The 18,515-nt window shown below is 46.9% G+C and overlaps 1 protein-coding gene across 6 annotated transcripts in view; it reads left to right on the top strand.

The window, feature by feature from the left end:
• Positions 1-18,515, top strand: part of C1QTNF7 (C1q and TNF related 7) — a 129,091-nt gene that overhangs the window by 63,999 nt on the left and 46,577 nt on the right. Inside the window, exon 1 of one of the 6 annotated variants that reach the window (XM_053251664.1) lies at positions 5,627-5,846. The exons of the other annotated variants lie outside the window; for them this stretch is intronic. The gene's annotated coding sequence lies outside the window, so the exon portion shown is untranslated. Of the gene's footprint in view, positions 1-5,626; positions 5,847-18,515 lie in introns of those variants that run through there. 6 annotated transcript variants of the gene reach the window in all.

Below are 18,515 nucleotides of genomic sequence, written 5' to 3'. Positions count from 1 at the left end.
TATAGTAAAATAACTACACTGACTGCCAATGAGCATGGACACACTAAGATAATTTGGGCACCCGGACCCCCACACACACATGCATGAGCCCCCCCACCTCCTTTGAGGGGCCCACCCACCCACCTCCATGGGGTTTTGGTTTTTTTACTTCTTACCATGGCCGAGGGGTGGTTGTGGGAGTGGGGAGAATGGAGCAGTCCTTCTCCCCTCTCCCTCCCTCCCCCAGAGCCCAAGCTTGCAAAGATCTCTAAACTGTGCAGGTGCACCTCACACTTAGTTAAAGATGCTGACCTTAACAGAAGTGACCAGCGTCCCTCCAGTCTCTCCGCCACTGGGGGAGGAGGGAGAAGGGAAGAAGGACTGGTCTGCTCCCCCTCCCGCTGCCACCCTGCAGCCACGGTAAGAAGTTTTTTAAACCACACACACAGCGGAGGTTTGGTGGGGTGGGCGCAGGGTGGCTGCCAAGGCTGCCCGGCCATTTGGAGGCCCTCCCCAGACCTTGGAGGACCAGACCGGGTCCCCAAGGTCCGGGGTTTAGTGCGCTTCTGTCAATAGGTTTCCAGGTGAAATACAAGGTGCTGGTTATAGCCTATAAAGCCCTAAACAGCTTAGGCCCTGGGTATTTAAGAAAACATCTTCTTTGCCATGAGCTCCACCACCCATTGAGATCACCTGGGGAGATTTGTCTGCAATTGCCACCAGCTCATCTGGTGGCTACACGGGGATGGGCCTTCTCTGTTGCTGCCATGTCCTGAGACTCTGGAATGCACTCCCTGCTTAAATAAGAGCCTGTCCATCTCTGACAACTTTTTAAAAAGTCCTTAGAGATGCATTTTTTCACCCAAGCTTTTTAACTTAACTGTGGCTTTAAATTGTGTTAAGGTTGTTATTTTTGTCTAATTTGGTATATGTTGTTGTAAACAGCACAGAAATGGAAGTTTGGGGAAGTCTACACATTTGATAGATAAATAAATAAATTTATATTGCTCCCCCGCTAATTCATGTATACAACCCAGTCAAAGTTTTCAATGGAAAACTCAGTCCCATATTTTGCTCCAGGATTTATGGATAAACTCAACCCAGTTGCTAAGGAATGCTGGGGGGGGAGCAAAGAAAAAGAGCATTATGTTTTTACCCTATTCTTTTTAACAAGGGCAGGATTTAAAAAGAATCCCTTAGACCCTTTAAAAGACTGAGGCGGGTCTCACAATCAGTGAGACCCGCTTTTGCCGAAACTGCAGGGAGAGCGGGCTAAGCTCACTCTCCCTGAAGACGATCGCTGCAGGAACCCTGGGTGGCCGTATTGGCCGCCCACACGATTGCCGGCTCTGTGAAGGATCCGGCAGGGGCTGGGGGGAGCGGGGGTCAATTGGCCCCGGCAAGCTCCAGCATGCCCTGCGTGAGCACGCAGGGCATGCTGGCGAGACCCCCAGAGCCGGGAGGCGGCTTTTCACCTCCCCTCTGGGGGTCTCCTCGTGAGTAGCTGCCGCAGCTACTCACAATCAGAAAGCTCAGGTTTGTGGAGGACTCGCTCCGCAAACCCAGGCTTTAGGGAGGGCTACTTGAGCGGGTTTACACGATCAACAAAAATCGGGCTAGTCTCTCCTAGCCCGATTTTTGTTGATGGTAAGAATAGCCCCACTATCTTTTCAGCTTTTCATGTTTATGTCTGCTTCAGGAGGGAGGGGAGGGGAGGGGGAAGTATGTCAGATAGCATCTCTCCCTCCTCCTCTCCTTGTAACTGGCTGACTGATGTTCAGGAAAAATTTTCCTTGTTGTTGTGGGATGTCAATCAGCCCAAGGCAGGGATGGGTGGGTTCTAAGCACTAGCCACAGCTTGCCAATGAGTCATGAAAGTAGGAAGGGGAGAGTGAAGACCAAGCTGTTATCCAGCCAGCGGGCCTACTGCCTTCAAGGCCCCAGGGACATTTGTTCCACCTTGTTCACTCCCAGTTACAGCCCACATCCTGTCATCCATTGTCCAGGTTTAGCCATAAATCAGCATATATATTGAGATATTTAAGCAAACAGTAAAATGGGTGTAACATCAGTTGCTCCATCCAACATCCTCCACCCTATGTACTGATTTGTTCATAATGCTTATGCAACAAAACAAGAGAATGGTGTACTAGCAAACTGACATCCAGATTAACACTACACATGTGTAGCAGTCCTGAGCTCCAAACTACTGCTGGAATAGTTTGATACAGAGGAAGAAGTGATTTTTGCCTATCTTTGTTCCCTCTGAAGCCCAGTGTGTGTCATTTAAAATATCACTCGGAGGGTCACATCACATGACCCTCAGCAACATTTTTGCATGACACACCGTGGACTTCGGAGGGAACGGAGATCAGCTAAAATTGCTTCTTCCACTGCTGATATGACAGCGCAATGGTAATCTGGAACTCATACTAGCAGCACTAGTCTGGGTGTTGTCCAACATTTATACATGCAGACTCATTTATTAATGAAGAGAACAACGAGAACAGATAAGGTTGTGAAAGTAATGGTGAACAAGTGCATGATTGTGGGGCACATCTGCACCAGGGGTGTAACGATAGGGGGGGCAGGAGGGGCACATGCCCTGGGCGCCACTCTGGGAGGGGGCGCAGCGCGATGCCCCAGAAAAGCTCCACCACAAAAAAAAAATTTCCCCCCAAATTCCGGGCGGTGGAGGGTGGCAGGGGTGGCTGGCGGACGCTCCCACTGGCTGGCAGGAAAGGCGGCTGCCCGCCCGCCCCCCACACTCGCACTCCTGCAAAGAGCGCACATGCCTACGTGACCACGTGGAGCAGAGGAAGGATTTGGAGGAAGGAGCGGAGGAAGGATTCGGCTTCAGCCGCCAACACCGTTCCTCTCACATTGAGTCGGCTGTTGTAGAGTAGAGCTGCAGTGGGACTCCCGACCTCCCTCCCCAACTGCCGCCTCACAGACCGGGACCCGCCACCTCTCCTGCTGCCATTCCATGCCGTTTCCTCCTCCTTCGCTGCGGCGGCGGCGATGTGATTCTTCCCTCCTGGCTTGGCCCGCCCCATATGGCGGAGGTGAGTAAGAGCCGCGGGAGGCGACGGGGCGGAGGGAATGGGGAGGAAGAGGAGGAGGAGGAGAGGAGTCGACTCGAGTCAGGGCCGGGAACTTGTTGCGCTGCCACTGCCTTTGCTTCTGCCTCCCCCCACCCCCCAACCGTGCTTTCGCTTCCCACAAATTGGGGGTGGAAGGAAGGTCCTGCGGTGGGCCTGGCGCATTGCCTGTTGTAGGTCTCGCTGCCCTGAGGTCTGTGAGGGCGCCCCGGCCCTTTTGGGGGAGGGATATACTCGTGAGGGAATCAATCAAGGAAAATGTAGAAGAGATTGGGTGAGATTATATCTTGAAAAGTTTATATGTGCATTTTAAGATCAATGGAGAATAATAGTGGATGATAGGTTGCATTTTGAAGATTTGTGGGTGTGTGTGTATTTTTTTATATTTACAGTGGGGGGAAATTATATTCCGTTTAATAAACTAAGGACCATCTATCCTCCCCACCAGATCTCTCTATGTAATGTATCCTAAGCAGCAGAAGAAACAGTATAGAAAGGAGGATGAGGCATTTACAAATGACTCAAACAAGAGAGCCAGCACCTGATACAGGGGAAGGCAAGAACCCCACAAATAAGTGTGCACATGTACTAGATAGTTCAGTGGCAGAGTACCTGCTTTACATTCAGAAGGCCCCAGATTCAGAGGTTTTTTAAAAATGTGCATCCAGACACAAAATGTACAGTAAAAAAAAAAAAGACAAAAGAAAAGAAAGGGGGGGAGGGAGAAGTGCTGTTCTCAAAGAATGTTTGTGAAATTCAAAAATTTAACTCATTCAAATATATATATATATATATATATATATATATATATATATATATATATGAAATGCGTTGCTTTTGGGGAGGTGGTGGAGTGAGGCAAGGCGGGCACTTTACTGAAACTGGAGTATGTTGCCCCATCTTTTATGGTAGAAAATTTCAGTCGTGACGCTTAAAGCGGGAATGTTTTTTCTCTCTTTGAAAATCCTGATGCTCTTGCTCACCCCCCCCCCCCCACCCCATCCCCAGGATGGCAGTATGCATTTGGAGCTAGCTGAGGACTATATGCTTCTTTGGGTTGCAAATGTGGTTAAAGGTTCAGCTCTGAATCTGGAATATATACTGTATATTATTTTAAATGATTAAATTCATTTCACACACTGGTATCCTGCCTTCATTCACAAAGCTCAAAGTGGTGTTTAGCCTCACAAGAAAGTTCTGGAGTAGATTAGGCTTGTGATTTTCCCCAAACTACTGAATAGGGATTTGAATCTGGATTTTCTACATGTGTGCATCACTTATTACATTCCATTGATTCTCTTTACTGTTGAGATATTGGTCTGCTGGTTTTTCTACATTAAAAAAGAAAGTAATATATGATGTGTAGTGAGAAAGTTCTCTTGACCACACAAGTTTGAAGTTGTTTGGTTTAGAGACAAACTCATTAACATAGGCCTGCAAATTGCAACTCGCCTTGCCCCACTTAGGGTGCTTATATGGGCAATAATGTACTTCTGTGGTGCCTCCAGCATGCATTTAAAAAGTGACATTAGTGTAGTGGCCTGATTCATGATTCATAATTCTGATGTTTGAGACACAAGCCTACTTCACATTTTGAAATTTTTGGAAATTTTTGTAATTTTTTAATTTTTAAAATAAAAATTTTCTGAAACATGTGTGTCAGTCAGATGTATGGGGGGGGCGCAATTTCAGTGCTTGCCCTGGGCACCGTTTTCCCTAGTTACGCCTCTGATCTGCACAGAAGCTGATTGACCTACAAGTCAAGAATACTTTCCTACCTTCATTCTCCCCAGCATTCACTGCATCGTGCTCTGTTTCATTCTAGCTGGCCAAACAACTATTTGTAGCTAAGCTATGAGTAAAATGAGAGTAACCGCAATCATTTGTCAAGAATTGGTGTATGTGCAAAATTACAGAGGTAATTTTGGAGCCTGGACCCAAAGGCCTTTGGAGGTCCCATAACACAGCGTGTTATGTCATCTGGGGCCCAAGTCCTCTGGCCCCTTCTGCCATTCTTCATTGCCATATGATTCTATGGAAGGCTGTAGAATAATTCACAGTAGGGTCAGAGGCTTTTAGGCCCTTCTCTGAAGTATGTCCAAACCCAGGAGTCTAACTCTAACCAATAATTAATGCAAGGGATCAAGATTAATTCCCAGATGTTCTCCAAACTTCTGGATAATTTATTTGGTTTTCCAGATGAGAGAGACTTTTGATTTGTGGCACACTTTGGGGTGGGGAAGAGATACATAAAAACTGCTTTGGAAACATGATTGTAAAATCAGGGTATAACATCTGCCCAGCAAAGAAACTTCTTCCTGTATTTCTCTTCAAGAGAATCCCATGGCAGAGGAGACATTATATGCCACTATTCTTGTGCTGCAGTTGTTTGTTCTTATGTTATTGCTCAAGTATGTATCCAGGGCTGAGACAGATGATACTGTACATTGGAGGGTTGGCAGAGTGGGGGAGGGGCTGAACGAAAGGTTACCTCTTTGGGCCGAAGCAGCAGAGACATCTTTTCCTACTAACCATTGCATGGACACAGTCTGCTTTGCATTCTTCTGCTGTCAGGGTGGACCACTGATAAACTATGTGGGAATTTTGCAAAGGGGAAACCAGGAAATTACTTATCAAGCTCAAACACTAGAGAGTTTGGTGCCAAAGTTTGGGGTGGGGAGGAGGGGGTGAAAGGCTCGATCAACTTCAACATCTGCACTCGCTATAATCCAGAGGCTCCAGCTGTTCGGAACTTTTTCAAGCCATGTAAGTAAAAAGGATTTATTTCTCTGAAGCAAATTTTCTTCATTCTCTTGGCTTCTGAAAACTCTGTCAAATTGAATTTCAAATGGTTTTGATAACACTGGCTCTGGTTTTACTGTTATCTGCTTTCCTACACTGACAAACATGTACCTGGGAACAGGATAAATAGCATACTGCTTCTTTTGCATCTTTATTCTTAGATCACAGAAATCTCCACTCCGCATTTAGAGCATTAAGAAAGCCATATCTGATTTTATTATTATTTATTTCCAACTTATACTGTTCTTTTCCAGAGTGAAGTACTGGTATCAAACTGTGAAATTAAGAACAGCATGTTATAAAGTACTTTTCTTGGGATGTTGCTTGTGGTATAGGATGAAGACAGAACACATTTTATGCATGGGGGCAGTTTGGCAGCAACACTGCTGTACACACAATGAATGGTTTTTCCCCCTTCCCTTCTCTGCTGTGGACATCAATAAAAAGGCTGGTTTTACATGGTTTTGATGTAGTTCTGGCTGAACTGGGGGGAAACTCAATTCTTCCACTCAGAAAGGAAATTTTAAAAACCTATTCAAGAATTGTGCATATGCTTGTTGCACGTGTCTATTGGCTAGTGCTCATGTCATCATTGGAACTATTTACCCTACCATTCCCCAAAAAGTGTTGCTGATGTTCTCAAATATGCATTCATTTCATTTATTATATTTGTACCACCCCAAACCTCTGTCTCTGAGTGGTTTACAGCAACATAAAACAAATTAAAATAGAAATTAAAACCTTAAAACAATTAAAAAATCACAAATCTAGTATAAAGGTTTGAGTGAATAAATGTGACTTTAGAGACTTCTTAAAAGTTGAATAATTAAAATATTTTAAAAATATATTTGAAGTACAGTATTTGTAGCATGGTATATTATAATTAATGGCTGACATGATCCACAGGCCCTGCAAAGATGGTAGGGGGCTTGCAGCTCTGCTGTAGGGATCGGGTAGTAGAGCTAGAAGCCTTTCCGTATTTCTTCTGCTATACTACTACCCAGTCTCAACAACCAGGCCATAAGCCCTACCATTTCCACAGGGTCTGCGGATCATGTCAGTCACTAAGACCGTTCACACAAACCGTCCTGCCTGGGCTTGCACAGGTCTACCAGGGTAGGGCTGCTCATGTAAAGCTCTGAGACCGAGGCTGATCCCAGTGCTGTCCTGCAGGGGAGTCAGGGAATTTTCCCTGGGCTATTACCTAGGTAGAAGGGTGTGAGTGCACCCTTGTACCCAGGTGCACATGTGTGTGCATGCAGGTCATGTGCAGCCATGTGTGTGCACACCCCGCTGAGGGAGAAGACCTCAATGCATTGGGTTCCTGGTGCAGTGCATTGAGGGATGCCAGAGGACTTCCTCCTCTGGTTCCCTGCTCTGCTGTTCACTGCGGCATGGCTCGTGTGTCGGGCAAGCAGCAGAGCCTTTGTAATAAATGTGTTCGATTGTGGGAAGAGCCTGCCTCCGCCCCACCCCATGCCATCCTTACAGAATGGCTTTAGTATCTTTTAGAGAATTCTCACACTTTGGTAGCTAGTTAGCTTAATCCACAATTTCATTCCACCAGACTTCTTGAATTTGATCTGTTTGAAACTAATTAAACTGAGTGGGACTAGAATATGTTGAGAATTGAGAATAGCACCAACCCCCATGGTGCTATTTCTGATTCTGGAGCAAAAGCAAAAGATTGCCCCATTTGCTGATTCACTTTCCAGAACCTTATCTTGTTCAAGCACTACCGAGTAAAGACAACTCTGGTGGCCCTCTGGATAGGGATGTGTGTGGAACCGGGCAGGGGATGTTCAAAGGCGGGGGGCTTAACTTTAAGGATGGGGGAGGTGCACTTACCCCTCCCTCCGCTTTTCCCCCACCACTGCTCCATTTGCGAAGGGACCATCGGGACAGCAGCGTACCTCCCTGCCACCCCATTGCCTCCTCGGTTCCTACATCACCAGAAGTACCCAATGCGCCTGTGCGCGTACGTCATGCTCATGAGCACGCCCATAGTGGCGCATGCGTGACATGCACGTGCCTGCGCCAGTGTGTGAGGCAGGCGCGTTGGGTACTTCCGGTGATGTAGGGACCAAGGAGGCAATGGGGTGGCAAGGAGGTATGCTGCCGCCCCGACAGTCCCTTTGCAATCAAAGAGCTGGCGGGGGGGGGGACGCGGAGGGAGGGCTGAGTGCACCCTCCTCTGCCCTTAAAGTCAACCCCTCTGCCTTCAAACCAGCAGAACCGCTGGTCGTTCCAACCGGTTTGGAGGCCCATAAAGTGCCTTCGAACTGGTTCTGTGCATATCCCTACCTCTGGATAGCAAGCAGAAGGCTGTTTCATTTTGTCCGTCACTTTCTGTCTCTTCTCCAGTAGAAAATCATGCACTAGTTCCTGCAAGCAGGAGCGTAGCAAGGCTGGTGGCGGCCCATGTGCGGCCGCCTCTGCAGCCCCCTGGCCCCACCCCCTCATGTCTGATATCAGGCGCAGTGGCCCTCTTTGGAAGGGAGATCGGCTTGCGCTGCATTGGGTAGCATGGGCCGGAGCAACTTTCCCTGCCTTAAAGGCAGGGAAGGGAGAGCCGTTCCGGCCATGCTGCCAATGCAGCGTAGGTCGATCTCTCTCCTAAATGGGGCCACGTGGCCCCGTTTGGGAGGGAGATCAATTGGCCCCACTGCATTGGCAGCGAGACCAGGGGCGGCTCTCCCTGCCTTTAAGGTACAGACAGTCACTCTGGCCACACTGCCAATGCAGCACGGGCTGATTTTGGCTCCAAACAGGGCTGCGCGGCCCAAAATAACACCCCCGCATCTGATGTCAGACGTGGGGTGTGTGTCTGGGGCCGCACTTGTGGCCCCTGATTGGTGGCGGTCCGGGTTCTTTGAACCCATTTGCCTAATGGTGGCTCTGGCTCTGCCTGCAAGGAAGTATGTTTGTCTAGACTCTTAGGTTCTGTGGAAATGTGCACACACTCTCCCTCTCTCTCTTTCTCTTGCTATGTTCTGAATGTACTGCCCATAAATTTTATTGGTTGACCTGAATTCTAGCTTTGTGAGGGTGGGGGGGAAAGAACTGATCCCTATCCACTTCCTTCTTGCTGTACATGTTATAAACACAATAGCCTTCCCTTTCATCATACTTGTTTTTAAAATCCTCCAACATTTTCGACTTTCCTTGGGAAGATGCTTCAACATCGTGATCATGTTGGTTATCCTCTTCTGCACTTTGTCCTGTTCTACTATATCCTTTTCATTATGGGGTGGCCAGAATTGTACACATGTTCCAAATGTAACCACACCCCAGATTGATATAAAAGATATTAAGGTTTTACTGACCACTTTATTTTCAGTTCCTTTTCCCATTAATTTCAAAAATGCGCTGGCCTTTTTCATAGCTGCCACACGCTGAGTTGACATTTTCATTGAGCTATTGAGTGAATATTGACCAGCACGACCCAAGGTAAATTTCCTGTTTGGTGATCACCAGTTCGGATATCATCAGTGTATATGTGAAGCTAGGGTTGTTTGTCTCATGTGCCTCGCTGTATAGTTGCTTACATTGAGCTGCATTTGCCACCAGTGTTCCGCAGGCCTGCTCAACTTAGGCCCCCCAGCTGTTTTTGGACTACAACTCCCATAATCCCTAGCCACAGTGGCCAATAGCCAGGGATTATGGGAGTTGTAGGCCAACATCTGCAGGAGGGCCGAAGTTGAGCAGACCTGCTCTAAGGCCTCTAAAAAACGTCGGGTTTTTTAATGTCCACTCGGTTAATTTTAAATCCTGATCAGGTTGAATCAGGAATGCCCCATTTTGAATGCATGTGTGCATACACTACCTTGATACTACAGCCCAGAACAAAACTTGTACTGTGCACAGATGGAGGAAAAAATAGAGGGAACACTGTTTGCCACTCTGTTTATTATTTGCCCAGTTTGGAGAGAAATCTGGGTGGAGCTCGGCACAGTCCACTTGATATGGGATTCTTATGACGAACACGAGGAAGAAGAAAGGTTCAGTGGGGGAGAAACTGAATGGGGCAGAGGAAGCAGAGAACCAAGGAAAACAGTGGTGGAAGAGTGGGCTAAAAGGAGGAGCCTTGGGACAGGGGTGTATTTCCTTACTCCCAAGAGTCATAGCTCCATGGAACAAAATAGTTGTTTTAAGGATTACTAAACAGTGCACAAAAGCCACCACCTGGTGATATCTTTGTTAGGACCAATGAAAATGACACAAAATCTCAAGCAAACTTCCACATTTTCTAAAGGTTTTCAGTCAGGCTGAATGTTAAGAAAAGCAAGACAGGAAGGTAGCTGGGCATGGTATAATAGCCCTGAAAACCTGCATTTTTATCAGTCTTAAGATGGAGTAAAAGAGGAGCGTCTAATGTCTGTTAGTATTTTGAACTCTCAGAAATGGTATGTAAATACAGGGTATTAACGAACTCTTTTGTTCAGTTAAGAATAAACAAGATGTACACTAGTTTGCATGGTTAAGGTAGTTTTCAGTAGACTCCATAGATCCCTGGCAGATGTATATTCTATATACTAAAGCTTTCTGAACCTTTAATTTGCAATCCCTTTGATCCAGCAGATGTCCCTTGGTCCACAGATGGTTACCCTCTCTAATTTTCATTGTAATCCTCAAATTCTCTACTCAGTACATTTTCTATATGCAGGAATGTCCTGGGTCATATCATGCGGGCTTCATATTCTGAATGATAAACTCCTCTGCCTGAGTGTATGATGTCATTTCCTGGCTTCAAAGCTAATAAGCCGCACATGTCATCTTGGGTATTTGTGATGGGTTTGTTTCTTCCTGTTTCTTAATGCATGGTTTCCAACTGGCAGCCATGCACTAGAATTCTTTTACGTGGTGCAACATTTAGTTATGCAAGCTATCAAAGATTAGGAGGAGGAGGAGAACATAACAGAGTTATTATCTGGATATTAATTCCCAAACTGTTTATTGAGAGAAGAGACAGAAACTGTATTATTGCAACCCAAGCTTCACAATTTATGACCTACCACAATTTATGGCCTACCAATTCAAACACAACCCACCAGCCGTGTATGGCAGCTCAGTAATTCTCTCTCTCTCTCCCTCTCCCTCTCTCTCTCTCTCTCTCTCTCTTTCTCTTTGCTGCCTGACTAACACTTCAGATTCTAGGTAGGAGTTGCATATGTTTTGGTGCATCACAAATTGTTTACACCACTTTGTAAAACCACTGACTGTGGGACAGCCATTCCAGTGGTGGTGGGGAACAGAAAAAGTAACATTGGCAGGTCAGCAGGTTGTTACAGGGGAAGGAAACATAGAAATTTACTAGCTGTTTCCCCTTCTGGCTCTCCTGCCAGCTCTTTGACCTTGGGGAGCAGTGCCAACCACCCATGGAACCTCACCTTGCTCCTCTGTAATGCCAGGTTGGTCCAGAACAAATCAGAAACCATCCATGATTTGATTCTGGATGAAGGTGCGGACCTGGTATGTATTACAGAGACCTGGTTGGGAGTGGCTGGGGGCCCAGTGTGGTCCCAGCTTCTCCCTCCAGGGTTCTCTGTTGAGGAGCGGGTGAGGGACTGGGGGCGGGTAGGTGGAGTGGCTGTGGTCTACAAGAATAATATCCCCCTTACCAGGATCCCTGTTAGAGTGTCAGACCATATTGAATGTGAGTACTTGAGTTTGGGGACCAGAGACAGACTGGGGCTTCTGTTGGTGTACCGATTACCCCGCTGCTCAACAGAGTCCCTAACTGAGCTGACGGACTTGGTCTCGGGTTCGGTGTTGGAGTTACCTAGGCTTGTGGTGCTTGGTGCCTTCAGTGTTAGCACTTAGCAATAGCAATAGCACTTACATTTATATACCGCTTTATAGCCGGAGCTCTCTAAGCAGTTTACAATGATTTAGCATATTGCCCCCAACATTCTGGGTACTCATTTTACCGACCTCGGAAGGATGGAAGGCTGAGTCAACCTTGAACCCCTGGTCAGGATTGAACTTGTAACCTTCTGGTTACAGGGCGGCAGTTTTACCACTGCAACACTGCGCCACCAGTGTTCATTTCAGGACCAATTTGTCCAGGGCAGCTCAGGAGTTCATAGAGGCCATGACGACTATGGGCCTATCTCAGGTGGTCTCGGGACTGATGCACACTGCAGGTTACACACTTGATTTGGTCTTTCACTCTGATCGGGATGGTGTTCTGTGGGTGGGGGCTCCTGTGATTTCCCCATTGTCATGGACAGACCACCATCTGGTTAAGGTTGGACCCACAGTCACACCCCACATTCGCAGGGGCAAGAGACCTATTAGGATGGTCCGCCCAAGAAGGTTATTGGATTGCATAGTATTTCAAGAAGCCTTGGAGGGACTCAGTGTTGGCTCTGCCGGCGATCCTGTTGATGTCCTGGTGGAGAACTAGAACAGCAAACTCACCAGGGTGGTAGACATGATCGGTCCTAAGCGTCCTCTCTGACTTGCTTCAAAACGGGCCCCTTGGTATACGGAAAAACTATGGGGGCTGAAGCGGTGAGTTAGACTACTAGAGCGCAAGTGGAGAAAGACTCGGCTTGAATCCGACAGATTGCAACATAAAGCTCATTTGAAGACCTATGCTCAGGCGATACGTGCGGCAAAGAAGCAATTCTTTTCTGCCCGCATTGCATCCGCAAGTTCACGTCCGGCAGAGTTGTCCAGGATTGTGAGAGGTTGTGAGAGGGCTAGTATATGCCCCTCCTCCCTTGAATCAGAATTTGGAACCATTGAGTACCCGCTGTTATGTGTTTAATGAATTCTTTGTGGGGGAAATCTCTCGTATTCGAGCTGACTTGGATTTCGTCTCCACACTTACTTCAGTATCTGATGTGGAGGTATCCAGCGACTCCTCTTACGTGGTTAGGATGGATCAGTTCCAGTTTGTGACTCTTGAGGATGTGGACAAGCTGATTGGAACGGTGCAGCCCACCACCTGTCCTCTTGACCCTTGCCCAACATGGCTTATACTATCTGGCAGGGGGGTTGTTGTAGAAGGCCTGGTAGAGATCATAAATGTGTCTTTGAGGGAAGGTAGGATGCCCCCCTCCTAGTCTTAAGGAGGCAATTATTAGACCACTTCTGAAGAAGCCTACCTTGGATCCCTCAGAGCTGAGTAACTACAGACCTGTCTCCAACCTTCCATGGCTGGGCAAGGTAATTGAGAGGGTGGTGACCTCCCAGTCCCAGGCAGTCTTGGAGGAAACTGATAATCTAGACCCATTTCAAACCGGCTTCCGGGCTGGCTATGGAGTGGAGACTGCCTTGGTCGGCCTGATAGATGATCTCCAACTGAGAATTGACAGAGGAAGTGTGACTCTGTTGGTCCTTTTGGACCTCTTGGCGGCTTTCAATACTATCGACCATAGTATCCTTCTGGAGCGTCTGAGGGTGTTGGGAGTGGGAGGCACTGCTCTGCAGTGGTTCTGCTCCTACCTCTCAGGCAGTTTCCAGATGATGTCCCTTGGAGACGGTTGTTCTTCAAAATCTCAACTTTTGTATGGTGTCCCTCAGGGCTCCGTATTTTCTCCGATGTTGTTTAACATCTACATGAAACTGCTGGGAGAGATCATCAGGAGATTTGGTGCAGGGTGCTAACAGTATGCTGATGACACCCAAATCTATTTCTCCATGGTAGCATCATCGGGAGAGGGTGTAACCTCCCTAAATGCCTGCCTGGAGGTGGTAATGGGCTAGATAAGGGATAACAAACTGAGACTGAATCCAGATAAGACAGAGGTACTCATTGTGTGGGGTCGGAACTCAAGAGACGATTTTGATCTGCCTGTTCTGGATGGGGTCACACTTCCCCAGAAGGAACAGGTACACAGTCTAGGGGTGCTTCTTCATCCAAGTCTCTCCTTGGTATCCCGGGTTGAGGCAGTGGCCAGAAGCGCCTTCTATCAGCTTCGTCTGATATGCCAGCTGCGCCCATTTCTTGAGATAGACGACCTCAAAACAGTGGTACATCTGCTGGTAACCTCCAGACTAGATTACTGCAATGTGTTCTATGTGGGGCTGCCCTTGTATGTAGTCCAGAAACTACAGTTGGTCCAGAATGCGGCAGCCAGGCTGGTCTCTGGGTCATCTAGGAGAGACCATATTACTCCTGTATTGAAGGAGTTACACTGGCTGCCGATATGTTTCCGGGCAAAATACAAGGTGTTGGTCATAACCTATAAAGCTCTAAACAGTTTGGACCCTGGGTATTTAAGAGAATGTCTTCTTCATCATGAACCCCACCGCCCATTGAGATCATCAAGAGAGGTCCGTCTGCATTTGCCAACAGCTCGTCTGGTGACTACTCAGGGACAGGCCTTCTCCGTTGCTGCCCTGAGCCTTTGGAATGCGCTCCCTAGTCAAATAAGAGCCTCCTCATCTCTGACAACTTTTTAAAAGTCTTTAAAGACGCATCTGTTCACCCAGGCTTTTAGCTGATATTGTTTTGATTGTTTTAATATTGTTTTTAGAATATTGTTTTAAATTTTTAAATTGTGTTTTAAATTTCTTGCTTTTAATTTTTTCTTAAATTAATGTTTTACTTTTTTAATCTTTTTGGAAACCGCCCAGAGACATAAGTTTTGGGCGGTATAAAAATATGCTTGAATGAATGAATGAATGAATGAGCTATGTAAACCTTAAAATTTACTAGGCGACAAGAGGTTTGTGGCCACAAGAAGCCTGCTTGTCCACATGTTAGTCTTTTGTGGTATTTTGATAACCTAAAACAGGAGAAGTTACTGTTTTCCTCTTCACAAAAGCTTTTCTGCCTTGTTTCCCAAAGGCAATTCTAACCACACCTAGCCTGATGTGTGACTGTTTACTAACTTGGTGCAATATTAACAGTAGGGATGGGCCCAGACCGGTCTGGAGGCCATTGAAATAGCAACCGGTCCGGACCTGGGCCGTCCGGTTCGGGTGGGGGGGGTACCTTTAAGAGCGGCGGGAGGGTTTACTTACCACTCCCGCCGCTTTCCCGCTCTTTCGCCGTAATCCTAAGTGTAATTGGGGCGGCAGGATACCTCCCTGCCAGCCGTTCCCCGACGTTGCTGGGAGTAGCAGTCCTTTGCGCATGCGCGCGCACATCACAGAGGCGCGCGCGTCTCTGTGACGTGTGCGCGCGCACAAAGGACTGCTGGGAGTTTTCGCAGCAACGTCAGGGAAGGGGCGGCAGGGAGGTATCCTGCCGCCCCAATTACACTTAGGATTATGGCGAAAGAGCAGGAAAGCAGCGGGAGGGGTAAGTAAACCCTCCCATCGCTCTTAAAGGTACCCCCCCACCCCAGTGCCGGACCGCAGTTGGCGGTTCCATGCACACCCCTCATTAACAGTAGAAAATGGCATATTCCTTTTGGTGCTGCCTACTTGGACATGTTCAGAATATCTGGGGGAAAGAAGCAATAGCCACAGCCCCTAAAAAGACTATCATTTCCAAGGGCACCTGCATTTTCCTCAGGACTGGTGAGGAGGGAGGACCCTTGCGGGCATCTTCTTGAAAGTCAAGATACTGCAGCACTACTACCTCACCACTGGAAACAAAACAGTTAAAGAGAGTGTCTCCCCAGACTCCTGCACACCCAGTAAGTACAGGGAGGGGCGGAATCCTGAGGCACTCACATGGAGGAGTTAATATAAGTGTTGAACCAGCTTTCTATCTTTCACATGGTGTTGATGGCACACAGATAATCAGAGGTGCACCTAGGTAATTTTAGAACCTGGGCCTAAAGGCCTTTAGCACCCCCCCACCAATAAGTTAAGCATCTTCCCTCCCTCCTCCCCCTCTCTCTACACACACACAAACACACACACACAACCTGTGACACATGCATTATTTTTAACACATGGATTCTTGAGGGCACAAACAGCAACTCACAAGAATGTAAAACAGGCATATTTATGCAAATATGCATTAGCATAAACATTTCAACACGCAACTTAACATCTTCCCATCCCACATATTTCTTTCCCCACTCCTCCCTTTGTCTCTAAAGCATTGTTCACACTAGGCCACCTGGTGCATCATGTGCCAGTGACATGGCACAGTGACCACACCACCTGGGACAGACTAAAGAGGATTTGGGGGCCCTCAGGGGGATTGGAGGACCTGGACTTTGACCCCAAAAGATAAGAGTGCCTCTGGGGTAAGAGCACCCCTGCAGATAATGTTGCATTGTCTGATGCATGCTGACAGCAGATAATTTGGGGAGTAACAAGTCTAATATATAGAAAATATGTGAATCTTTCTTGGACATAGCATTATTTCCCCCCCCCACCCACCGCCACTAGATTTTTGAACAGTTATGATTAACTAAGTCAAATCTAGGCTGTTGGGTCGCTTTCCTCACCAATGCCTGATAAATCATTTTATTTTTGCTGTAGTAAATAAGTGCAGATTTAGTTTGGTTTCCACATGGAAATCACGGCGAGGAACTGCTGGTAAATATCTCACTGAAGCATCTGTCTGCTAGGATACCTTTTTGTTTTTGAACAGAGACTCTTTAACTGTAGCAAGCAGATGAATGCATTAAAATGCCAGGTGGAATTTGGCTCCCAGTCAGCAAAAGATAGCTCAAAGAAAGGAGGTCTTAAATAAATCCTTTTAGCTATGGAGAGATATCATCATCCTCAGGTGTATGCCAAGCTTCTTTAATGTCACTCTGCATCTGAAAAGATTAGACTAAAATTTGCTGCTTACGTAAATCTCTAATCAGCAACAGGCCTTTAAGCGTGTTTTGAAACACAGAGAAAGATGGGAGGAGTGGAGCCAATCCAAAGCTCTATAAATTGCTTTATAGCTTAAAAGGCCTGGCCAGGTGACTGTGTGGGAGGTAGTGCTCAGAATTATGATGAGAGAAATGCTTAGTGGAGGGTTTCTTAACCTTGGGTCCCCATAGACTGTTGGACTACAACTCCCATCATCCCCAGGCATGGCCTTTGTGGCTGCGGATGTTGGGAGTTGTAGTCCAACAACATCTGGGGACCCAAGGTTAAGAAACCCTGGCTGAGTGGATGTCAGAGAGGTGTGTGCATGTGTATCCGTGTGTATTTAGGGGAGAGATCAAGATGCTCCAGGCCCTTCCCTTTTAAACATCCCAGTCCTTTTCTACCCACCCCAAAAGTTCCATCGTTTTCCTCCTCTCCAACTTGCCTTCTGAGGCTGAGGAAATATAGGGACTGGATATATAGGTTTGGATCCCAAGATTCCCCTGTGTGAGCAGAAAGCATTTCTACTTATGAATATGGGGGTTGGGATGGGTCACTTATTGGGGGACAGGTCCCATTGCACTGCATGTTGTTCTGTTGTTGATCCGGGGAGGGGCACAGGGGCTACCACCAAGTGGCATCAGTGACACCCCTGTGCAAAAGCTGGATTGTCTTGGGAATTCTGACATACGTTCCAGTGACACTGGGGAATTCTACACCTATCTGCAGTTTCTTTTCTAAATACTGACAACAGTCAAGAATAATGAGGGACACTTGTCAAGGGATGGGTGGATGGAAGGGTTGGTATAATCCATTAGTCTCCTTTAAAAACTGCTGCGCTTGGGATAACAATAATGCTATAGGAGTATTTTACAGAAATAGAATTCTGTGCCATGTAATTTAAGATTATGAGCATTGTTTTAGGACCAAACTAGACAAGGTGATGGAGATCTCCCATCTCTTTAAATTTTGGCAAATAGGATCTATGGGGGTGGGGAGGGGCTGATCCAGTGACAGTGATGTGATAGTGCAGGGTGTGTTGGAGTCAACCTATTTTTCTCATGCCATTTTCCTGATGAAAATATCCTCCTCCCCCACTGGGCTGCTATTTGCCCTTTTAGGGAGAATTTGCATGCCCAGCCTGTTTACACACAAGTTTTCCCTAACAGGACAAGCAGCAGCTGGGATGTTTTTTCATCAGAAAAATGGCACAGGATCATGGATCTCTGTCATCTTAACTAATTTGGCTCTTAGATTATACAATGTGGCAGTGCTACAGCACTATCTAGTTTGCGATGCTTGGGAGCTCTGGGTTTTCTTTGTTCTCGTGCTCAGCACTGATCTGGCAGTTTATGCATAGAGGAGGCAGATGGCAACCTTGGTTGGCTACTCCTAGGTTGGCTACAGATCCCATTTCTTCTTCACCACTGCCAGTGGCTTTTACAACCTCCCAGAGAATACGACATGTGCTTTGAAGACTTCTTCAGCTTCCAAATGAAGCTACTTATGGGTAGCAACCATGTGGTGTTCATATGCAATGCTGCTGCTTTGGTTTTGGCTTACTAAGAACTGGTTTTGTATTGAATTACTATTTGTATTCTCTGTTTCACTTCCTCCTGAGGCAACATTTAACTGTTAACACAGTCAGCTTGCAGAGAAAATTCACAGCTTGCAGGCCAAATTCACTTTAGGTTTTGAGGGTCATTCCTGTGCGGGTTTGGACAACCTCTAAACCATGGACTAGAGCAGGGGTTTCCAACCTTGGGTCACCGGATGTTGTTGGACCTAAGGCCATTGTGGCTTGGGGGGATGGGAATTGTAGTCTAACAACATCAGGGCTAAAGGCCACCTCCAGCCTCAAAGGCAGGATGCCTCTGAGTACCAGTTGCAGGGGAGTAACAGCAAGAGAGA

The sequence above is a fragment of the Hemicordylus capensis genome, chromosome 5 (genome assembly GCF_027244095.1).
Source record: "Hemicordylus capensis ecotype Gifberg chromosome 5, rHemCap1.1.pri, whole genome shotgun sequence".
Classification (NCBI taxonomy): domain Eukaryota; kingdom Metazoa; phylum Chordata; class Lepidosauria; order Squamata; family Cordylidae; genus Hemicordylus; species Hemicordylus capensis.
The sequence above is the reverse complement of the archived record's forward strand: the minus strand, read 5'-3'. Positions and strand labels throughout refer to the sequence as shown.